A 10,132-nucleotide genomic window follows, 5' to 3' on the forward strand; every position below is an offset into this window, starting at 1 on the left:
CTCTCTCTCTCTCTCTCTCACACACACACACACAGGCACATAGACACATAGGCACACACATGCACACATTCACACACACACTCTCTCACACACACACACACACAGGCACATAGACACATAGGCACACACATGCGCACATTCACACACACACACTCTCTCTCACACACACACACACACAGGCACATAGACACATAGGCACACACATGCACACATTCACACACACACACTCTCTCTCTCACACACACACAGGCACATAGACACATAGGCACACACATGCACGCACACACACACACACACACTCTCTCTCACACACACAGGCACATAGACACATAGGCACACACACACATACACACAGGCACATAGACACATAGGCACACACATGCACGCACACACACACACACACATAAACACAGAGGGGGGGGAGAGACAGACAGAGATACAGATATAAAGACAGACACACAGAGACAGAGAGCAGGTACCTCCTCGGAGCCTGCTTCTCTTTGCACTCTTATATACTTCTATTGGCAAAATCCGGGCAAGCAAATACACTCGCCAAGTTTGTTAACTGAGTTAACATTAATCTGTTGTGTTTACTCACAGTCAGGTTGCTTAATCATTGTGGTCACTGCACTTTAGGTAGATTTGATAGCCTTCTTCATAAGATGATAAAGAAAGGATTTCAAAAACATAAATACCTTACTGCTTCTCTGGGAACAATATTGTAACTCTTAGCAATCTCTTCTGGTTTCAAAGCCACACATCCTCTCTATAGAGAACATGGAAGACTCTGAAAAACACAATGAAGCAAGCATGTAAGCCAGCTGTGGAGGCACACATCTCTAATCCCAGCCAGCTGTGGAGGCACACATCTCTAATCCCAGCCAGCTGTGGAGGCACACATCTCTAATCCCAGCCAGCTGTGGAGGCACACAGCTCTAATCCCAGCCAGCTGTGGAGGCACACATCTCTAACCCCAGCCAGCTGTGGAGGCACACATNCCCAGCCAGCTGTGGAGGCACACATCTCTAACCCCAGCCAGCTGTGGAGGCACACATCTCTAACCCCAGCCAGCTGTGGAGGCACACACCTCTAATCCCAGCACCTTCACTGGGCACCAGAATTGCAAGCTGGAAGTCAGCCTGGCATATATAGTAAGACTTGGCCAAACAGCAATAGCAAAGCACTGTACAAAACTCTTCTGAATGCCAAAGCTAATCACATTTACCACTTTGTTACCTGTCCCCAAAGGTTCGTGATGAGATCATATATTTTTCTTAATTGGACTAATACTGTGGTCTTAATTGCGATCTCTACTTTAAAATAAAACCTACATTTTAAAACCTAAATGTAAAGAAAGAAAGAGGGAGGGAGTGATTTTAAATATTCTTACCACAGGAAATGGTATATAAGGTGACATACAGGTTAGCAGGTTCTACTTAGCTGTTCTATCATGTTCTATCATATATATCAAAATATGTTGTATGCCGTGTGTGTGTGTGTGTGTGTGTGTGTGTGTTATTGGCAATGCACATTAATTATTTGGTTAACAAGTGTTTGGTTGTAGGACTCTTTCTGAGATTAAGTTTAGGACCTGTATGTTTATGTTCTGCTAAAATCATGGATGTCTTTCAGCATAAACCTCACATTTCACTAGTCACTGTCACAGCATAGACTGGACACTGTGTGACAGGGCATGGGTTTTCTGCATAAATTCCCTCTCAAAACACAATGGGCAGCTGGGCGTGGTGGCACACACCTTTAATCCCGGAACTCGGGAGGCAGAGGCAGGAGGATTTCTGAGTTCGAGGCCAGACTGGTCTACAAAGTGAGTTCCAGGACAGCCAGGGCTACACAGAGAAACCCTGTCTGGAAAAACCAAGAAAAAAAAACAAAAACAAAAAAAGCAAAAACCCCACAATGGCTATTCCTTGGCCTGTTAAGTAAATCCAGAGGCGTCTCCCTTGTCCATTGAATCCATTCAGTGGATACTTTCTAGCCTATTGAAAGAATGTAGTGGTCACTCTTCTGTTTAATGAGTGCAGTGGACACTAAATCCTGTTGAATAAATGCAGTGGATATTCCCAAGACTGTTGAATATGTGCAGTGACTACTCCCCAGACTTTTGAATAAATGTAGTAGACATTCCTAGCCTGTTGAGTACAGCTTATATTTCTTGCCTGTTGAATTAATGCAGTGGTCGCTCCGTAAGCTAAGTAAGTGCAGTGGATACTCTGTAGTCCATTGAATAATGCAGGACAGAAAATTCACCTAGAACCATATCATCCTAAAATAACTAAATAGCACAACTGTATTTTATTATTTCTTGTTGTGGTAGGCTGGTTAATCATGCCCAAATTACCCGGCCTTGTTCCTCTCTACCTACCCCAATGTTCTGGGCTCCTGAATGAAAGACACATACGCAGTCTTTTGTTTTAATATGCTTTAAACAGCTCAATGGCTGGACACTTCCACATTTCCATGAAGTTAGCACACTCTCCCCTCTGATATTCCTGAATTCTTTCTTTTCTTTCTTTTCTTTTCTTTTTTTTTCTCTCTTTTTTGGTTTTTTTTCGAGACAGGGTTTCTCTGTATAGCCCTGGCTGTCCTGGAACTCACTTTGTAGACCAGGCTAGCTTTGAACTCAGAAATCTGCCTGCCTCTGCCTCCCGAGTGCTGGGATGAAAGGCGTGCGCCACCACGCCCGGCTTCCTGAATTATTTCTTAGTAAAACCTATGTTCCATCCTAGCTGCCCCACACCCTAGGCTTTCAACCCTCCTGAGCCAGGATACCCTACCCTTCCCTTATGTGTTGGCAGTCTCTCTGTCCTACACTTCTCAGGCCTGGTCTTTCTCCTTTCCCTCCAGGGCTCTCCCTCAGACCTCTCTCCTTCCTCTCTCTGTTCCCTTGCCAGAGAATCCTAAAGTCTGGCCTCTGTCTCCCTCCCTGCCCAGCCATTGGCCTCCAGCAACTTCATTTACCAATCAGAACCAAATGGGAGCAGGGACTGAAAGAGTCTTACATGCTGCGGATTCTCATGCAAATTTTGGAACCCAATTAACATAATATGAGCGTTAGAGCAAATCCACAGCTATTTCTCCCAACCACTTAAAATATGGCACAAGCATTTGCCTTTGACCTAATTTTACTGAATTACCTTTGGAAAGGCCATTTCTCAAAATTCAGTTCATTCTAAGATCCTGGGCATTAGAACGTCAGTATGTGAATGCAGGGAAGACACAGCTCGGCTCCTAACAACAGATTTCATAAAATCGTACTGTTTGGTTTTGGTATAGTAGGCAGACATCTGGATGCCTGGCCTTCCCAGAGAATGAGAGTCTGAATCTTGCATACCTAGAATTTCAAGTATCTGCCCTTGGTCTCGCCCTTAGTTCAGCACTTTTGCATGCCTGCCATACACAGCCTTTTCCCCTGGACTTACTCCACAATCTCTATCCTATTGCCCCTGAGCAATAGTTTACATCAGTTTCTCCATTTTGCTTCCTTAGACATTCATTCTTTTTTTCTCTGATATTATTTCAGAAGTATGGTTAAGCTCTCTCACACACATAGAGTTCTTTTTCGATTTCCTGTCTTACTAGGGATTATACCTCACCAGGATAATACTGCCATTTTAGTGTTCTCAAAGAGGGACCATAAATGTAAATGCATTCCAAATGCAGTGTAGAGAGAAGACTGGAGGGGCAGTCTGCAATGATTCACACACACACACACACACACACACACACACACACACACACACGCTTATTAGAATTGTTCACCTACAGAGTAGATACCACATACCTAATGGTGATTGGAGCAGCAGCAGCAGAAAGCAAAGAAAGGATCCAGAGACCCCAGGACCCTTCACCTGTGGACATGCTGTGAGGACAGGGCTTCCCTCACTTCCCACTAGTTAATTCTTCTCTCAGATCCTGGAGTCATCCGTAGATGCCTTGTCTTCTTTGCCCAGAAAATGGCAAGGACATCATCGCCTCTTTTTCCCAAAGGTAGGAAGTAACGGTGCCTGGCGAGATGACTCGGAACATCAGGAAAGGAACATGTCCAGTTTTCTGACAAGCCTCACTCCTCTGGTCACGATAGACATGACTGACCTTTCTATTTACATCACAATACATCAAATTTTCTGTGTTAGTCTCAGATAATGGATGGAGGGCAGTGGGAGGGTGCATGTGAGCTTTCTGTCAAGAATGGCAATTTTCAGGAACGAATCATCTCACAATAGTTGGCCACAAGAGGAAGCCCACCAGACAAGTATCCTGAATAGACATTTATATTCATAAACATTACTAGGCTCTGAACAAAGGTTCTCAAATAAGGCTCCTAAGGATGTTACTAGCTTTTCAAAAAGGGAAGGGGCAGAGTTAAAACAAATTCGAACATATATTTTACTGGAGGATTTTTTAGTGTTTTTATATTTTTATTCTGTAGTGTCCTAGTTCTTATTGCTGACTTGCCTACACAGCTTGTTATCCTGATACTAACTGGGAACAGAGTAACCCCAGCAGCACTCCTTGGAATCTTGCTGTGTTTCCTTTCTTTGACACCTAGCGTTTAAGCCAACACTTAGACATGCTAGTTATTTTTACCATTTCTGGGCGGAAAATGGCATGTTTTGCTCCAGAAGAGAACCTTGGGGTATGATGACCCTGTATTTTTTAGGGTGCTCAGAATTTCTTGCCCTTGAAAGGGTCACCTTTCAGCAGGATGTGCACTGATGAGAGCCTGAGCCTTTCTTGTCAGGTGAGGGTTCTGCAAGGTCTCAATGCAAGGTCTCCGGGTCTGGCCCTCAGGGGAAGTGACCTAGACAGAACTGACTACAGCAAGAAAACACTGTTGTGGTTTTCTGGGAATTTGGTTACCCAAGGGGCAATAAGCAATGGAGTAGCCACCATTCAGGAACTGTATTCAAAGATGTTTTTCCTGGATCTGTGTTCATGACTGTTGTGAACTTTACAACAAGCTATTTTTCTTCTCCAAGGTTTCTTTGATCGATAGGTAGAAGATGGGATATTAGCTCCCATCACAAAAGCTTCAATTATACTACCATACATTCACTCCTTTGCCTCTTAGTTTGATTGTGAACTTGCTTCCCACTCCTTCATAGACGGAGTCTTAATACAGAGCTTATGCCTACTGAGTATTGGCTTTTGGAGGCTTACTGTGTCGTATTTGGCAGAAAGGCCACATCAGTTCTAGTTGGCCCTATATTTCTGATAGCCAGTGAGCACTAGGAAGGGGCTTGTGGGGAGGCTCACATCTGGAGTGAGGACTTGTCACATTTGCTCTCCTTCTTGTGCATACATTTCAGGAGGAATCTGAGCAGTGATATCTCTAGGATAATAGAGGAAGACTTCATGGCCTCAAGCAGCAGTGACACGATAGTCATAGTCACAGGAAGTTAAATATGGAGATGTCCCCGAGTTCCACCAGATTTCCCAACTTGTTGTCTTGGTGCTTTAATTCTTAATAGCTCTAAAACCCTGCCGCGGGCTGATGCTCCCTTCGCTTCCAGAAGCAACAGTAATTGCAAAGATGGGATTTTCATATTTGAAGGGAGAGCTATAATTACATAACTTCATAGATTTCTTCTGTAAAGTGTGTCTCAGCCTTTGAAGAATTGCACCATGGAATAAACTTTTGGTTTGTGTGATCTTGGAATTTCTAGGTCAAAGTCTCATTCCATGAGATTTGAAGATGAGACCTTTGTGAGATAAGCAGAATGTGAATATAAAGACACCTTGAGTGAGCTTAGCACTCTCATAAAAGGCACCTCCCTCTCTCATAAAAGATGGTCTCTTCCCTTCCAACCCTTTGTCATCAGATAGCAAGACGGCCCACAGCAGACAGTATATCTACCAGAACCTGATCTTGGATTTCCTGTCCTCCAGGAAGGTGAAAAATCAGTTTTTTTTTTTTTTTTTTCATTGTTTAAGCCACCTAGTCCATGACCACACTAAAATAAATGACATTTTTATGGAAGTTGTCATAAGTCGCATTTCTTAAATATTTTAAGAACAAAATTGTTCAAATAGCTTTGCCAACATCCCTAGTGGGATGTAGACCTTTGAAAGGTCACTTGACAACTGGTGTACTGTACACCTGACTTTGTTTCTTCATCGCTGGGTGACCTGGACCTGAAACCTGCATTCCACATCACCTCTCTCCAGCATGGAAAGTTACGGAGAACTTTCCTGGGTAAAGGACTACTAGACTAAGAGCCAAGAATAAGACTGTGAACAACATGAGCTATAGGTGAGCATTAATGTTTGGGGTCTTATGAAATACTAAGCACTCACCTTAGCATCCCTTAGAACACTATCAGGAATGCTCTACAGGGATTTTTCCCAGGCTGAGGAGCTTCTCAAAAGCCAGACCCAGACCTTTCTGCTAAGAAATTTGGGGCACTGCAGCTCCCTCCTTTTGGGCCAAGGAAAGTACAATAATAGCTTCCTTTGTTTGTGCTTCTTCCAGAAACTTTGCTTTTGTGCCTCTCATCCTTTATCCCTGAACCCTGCTGGGAAGTAGGAATTATTATCCACATTGCAGAGATGAATAAGCAGAGGATGGGAATGGGAAAGTTGGTTCACATCTTTCAGCAGGTATGTGGAAGGAGCTAGAACTCTCTCATCTCCCCTTCTCCTTATCACTCAGGCCTCCCAAGGGCAGTCCCTCCCGTGGTTCAGAAGGAACAGACCCAGTAGATGTGTCAGGCTTTCAGGACGTCTCTTTCCTCATCATTAACCACAAGGTGTGACGATGAAAAATGCCACACCATTTGTGCTCGCCCTACAAGAGAAGACTCCTGCAGCTGGCTTAGCGGTAGAATGCTAATCATTCTGCTGCTCACACCCACATTCCTTCTCTAATGTGAATTCTCTTCCTCTTCTGTATAAACCATGCTGGGCATCTCATTCTGTCCAGCAACCACCAGAAGGAGCAGTGGTTACAAGCCACTAACAAATGCGCTTTACAGAGACCCTCAGAACAGATTCCAATCTCCCTGATCCACATCTCTCTCCTTCCAAAGGTTTGCCATGCCTCCTTCTGTCCTAGGAATACGTTGCTGTTTGTGCCTCACGCTGGTTTCTAAATTAATATTTTCTGTACAGAAAGCTGATAATTAGTGTGTACCTTCGCTAAAATTTCAAATCAACGATTTGAAATGGAAGGGAAGCAGAAAGCACCTTGTAAATTCTATGCATAACGAAGTAAAGAACAAGCGTGCACAAGGAAGCCAGATGATTACCCTGCACAGTGTGATTCTTTTATCTTAGAAGACGAAACGGAGGGAGCTGATTAGTACTCAGCCTTGGGTGAAAGGCTGGTTTCTCTTTCTTGCCTCTGCTTCTTGGTAGGGTCTTTGCAGCCGCGTTGCAAGTCACAACATTTTTTGCAAAGTTTTTGTTGTTGTTGTTATTTTTCTCTTTGTTGATCTATTTTTTTCTTTCTGCTATGTGATTGATTGTCTTTAGGAAGTATTCTTCAGCTGTTACACATGTGCCCAACAGAATACCCTACATCAGGCTCTGACCGCTGGACTCCAGTAGACAGAGAGTACTAGGAACCAAATATTTACCATGCTCTAGTCCCTGTGCTGGAGGTAAAAACAAAGAAGAAAAAGAATCTCTTGAGATGCCCTCTGCTCGTGGAGGAAGACGTGGGAAAAAGGTCATTTGTGACATGCGATCTAAGTATGGACAAAGAGGAAGACCTCTGCCATGGGAAGGAGGCAGGTAAGGGTATAAAAAGATCTCTTTGGAGCAGTAGAAGATTAATATCCAAGATGAGACAAGAACAAGGAAAAGACAAGCACTAGAACGGGGGCTATTCCAGAGAAGCAGCCTCAGATTGGAAGATGCAAGAATAAGGGAAATCAGCCAGGGTTTCAGGAAGTGCAATTTCCCGCAGCACATGAAGGTGTGAAGGAGTTCAGAGGAAGACACCCTGGGAGGTAAAGCATGAACCGTCATCAGAGGCCAACTCCATCGGGCCTGGCCAGTGAGGATTTTTAGTGGGAATAGCTGATTCTGACTTCAGAATGGATACTCAATCAGTCTGGCCGGTTTGACGGATGGCAGGTCAAGTGGTGATGGTAACAAACACGCCTTGTGCTGAGTGCAGGAGGCTCTAGGCTGAGGACTGAAGGACCGCAACTCTGTAGAAATCTTCAAGTGAATTCAGGTGATCTAGAAGCAACCAAGGTGCTTGAGAACCTGTCAATCAAATGGTTGTGATCTGCCTCCCTAGATCCACATCCCAGCTAGGAGTCATTATGGATATAACTAGGCAAGCCAAGTAGCACTCTGCATGTTGGTTTATCCATAAAAGAAAAGACAGCCTGCTCCTTTTACTTATTGCTGTGAGGATTAAATGAGTTGATACCTACCTTTGGAACAAGCCAAGACCTTTGATAAGCGGTAATTCTCATTGTATGAACTACGGCATGGGTAGGACACAGGAGTTAGAACTTGGTAGCGCAGGACAAGATGGCCAAAGGGATCTCATTTTTTTTTTTTTTTTTTAACCTTGGACAGTGAGGCAGATGGTAAGCACAGGAGGGAACAGTGAACAAGGAAGATAAGATTTATTTGGAAGCTATTGAGAGTGGAAAGCCAAAGGGACATTGTGATAGAGATGTCCTTCTCACCACTGTCACAAGAGTGAGTTCTGAAGACCAGAATGAAATTTTGAGAGCTAGAATTCTCAGGAAGCAACTGAAGCTGGGAAAAGCCTCGAGTTAAAGGGTGGCTGGAGAATAGCTGCGGAAACAAGAAAGAACAGAGTCCCGACTCCATGGGCGAGCAGTCAGAAATGTAATGCGAGGCAGAGGAAGGCTGTGCAATGAGAAAAAGAGGATGACAGCCGCTGGGTTTGGCAGCGAGCCAATGTTTGGGGACTGAACTATCGCAGTCTGGAGAACAGAGAAGGTAAAAGTTAGTTCACAGGGAAACTTTGATATAGGCGTTGGGAAAACAGGATTTGGAGAACTAAAAAGGAAAGGATAGAGAAAGTACAGTGAATGTTGTTGCAGAAATAACTCCTTTCCTGGGGGCCAGGAAGCAAAGGGGAGGGGCTCCACCTCTGAGTACCTCTCACCTGATCCTGATAACCTGCAGCTCAGAGAAAGGGCCCTCAGGAGCTGAGAGTCCTGGAGGGAGGGAACCTGCTCAAGTGGCTGGAGCTGCTGCTGCCCTGGAAGCGAGGAAGATGAGCTCAAAAGGATGAGGTTGAACCTCTGCGAGAACCCGGAGGGCAGTTCGGGGTTGGGGGTGGTGCAGGAAGTGAGAGATTGGCATGCAGAATTGTCACTGAGTCATGCCTACACCCACAGCAAGCAAACAGGAAACCGAAGCCCATCTCACTCTTCTGCCTTTCCAGTCTCCCCGGAGTGTCCTTTATCAGCAAAACAATGGCAGCCAGGTGATGTCAGAGAAAAGTAGCCTGCAGACTCCAGGCTCCAGGGTCCGGCAGTGGACTCTGCAAAGGTGGCTTCAGACGGTGTGATTTGTCAACCTAGTTTTAATGTTTTGGAGGAAAGCAAAGGACCGAGAATCTGAAATGTAGACAGCGAATATGGACTGTTTTCTTACAAAAAAACAAAAACAAAAACCTGGCTCCTTGCACCAGGCTGACATGCTTATATGTTTTGAAAACCTCTTGAGAGGTTTTTTGTTTTGGTTTTTTTGTTTTTGTTTTGATGGGCAGTTGGCATCAGGCTGCCAGTGCTGTCAGCCCAAGGGTACTTGGGTCAAGTCCCTGTTGTCGAGGTGTTAGAAGACACTTCTGAGTGCTCTGTTGATGTAAAGGATGGAAGTTAGTAACATTGGATGTGTGTGTGTGTGCAGGCTTCCAGGAAGCACCGTGTAGACTTTCCAGGTCAATCTATTTCTTTTAAAGCAAACTCATTCATTGAGCCCAGAGATGCTCAGGCGTCACATTCCCCATCAGCAGCACACAGACAGAGAGAAACACAAGTTTGTGCAGATACATAGGAACGCATGCACACTCCTAGGGAAAAAAGATAAAAAAGTGAATAAATAAGTGGAATCACTTGTCTAGTGATCCACTCCAACTGTCTGAGTTTTAAAATATTACTTATTAATATTGGAG

This window comes from Mus pahari, chromosome 4 (assembly GCF_900095145.1).
Source record: "Mus pahari chromosome 4, PAHARI_EIJ_v1.1, whole genome shotgun sequence".
Classification (NCBI taxonomy): Eukaryota; Metazoa; Chordata; class Mammalia; order Rodentia; family Muridae; genus Mus; species Mus pahari.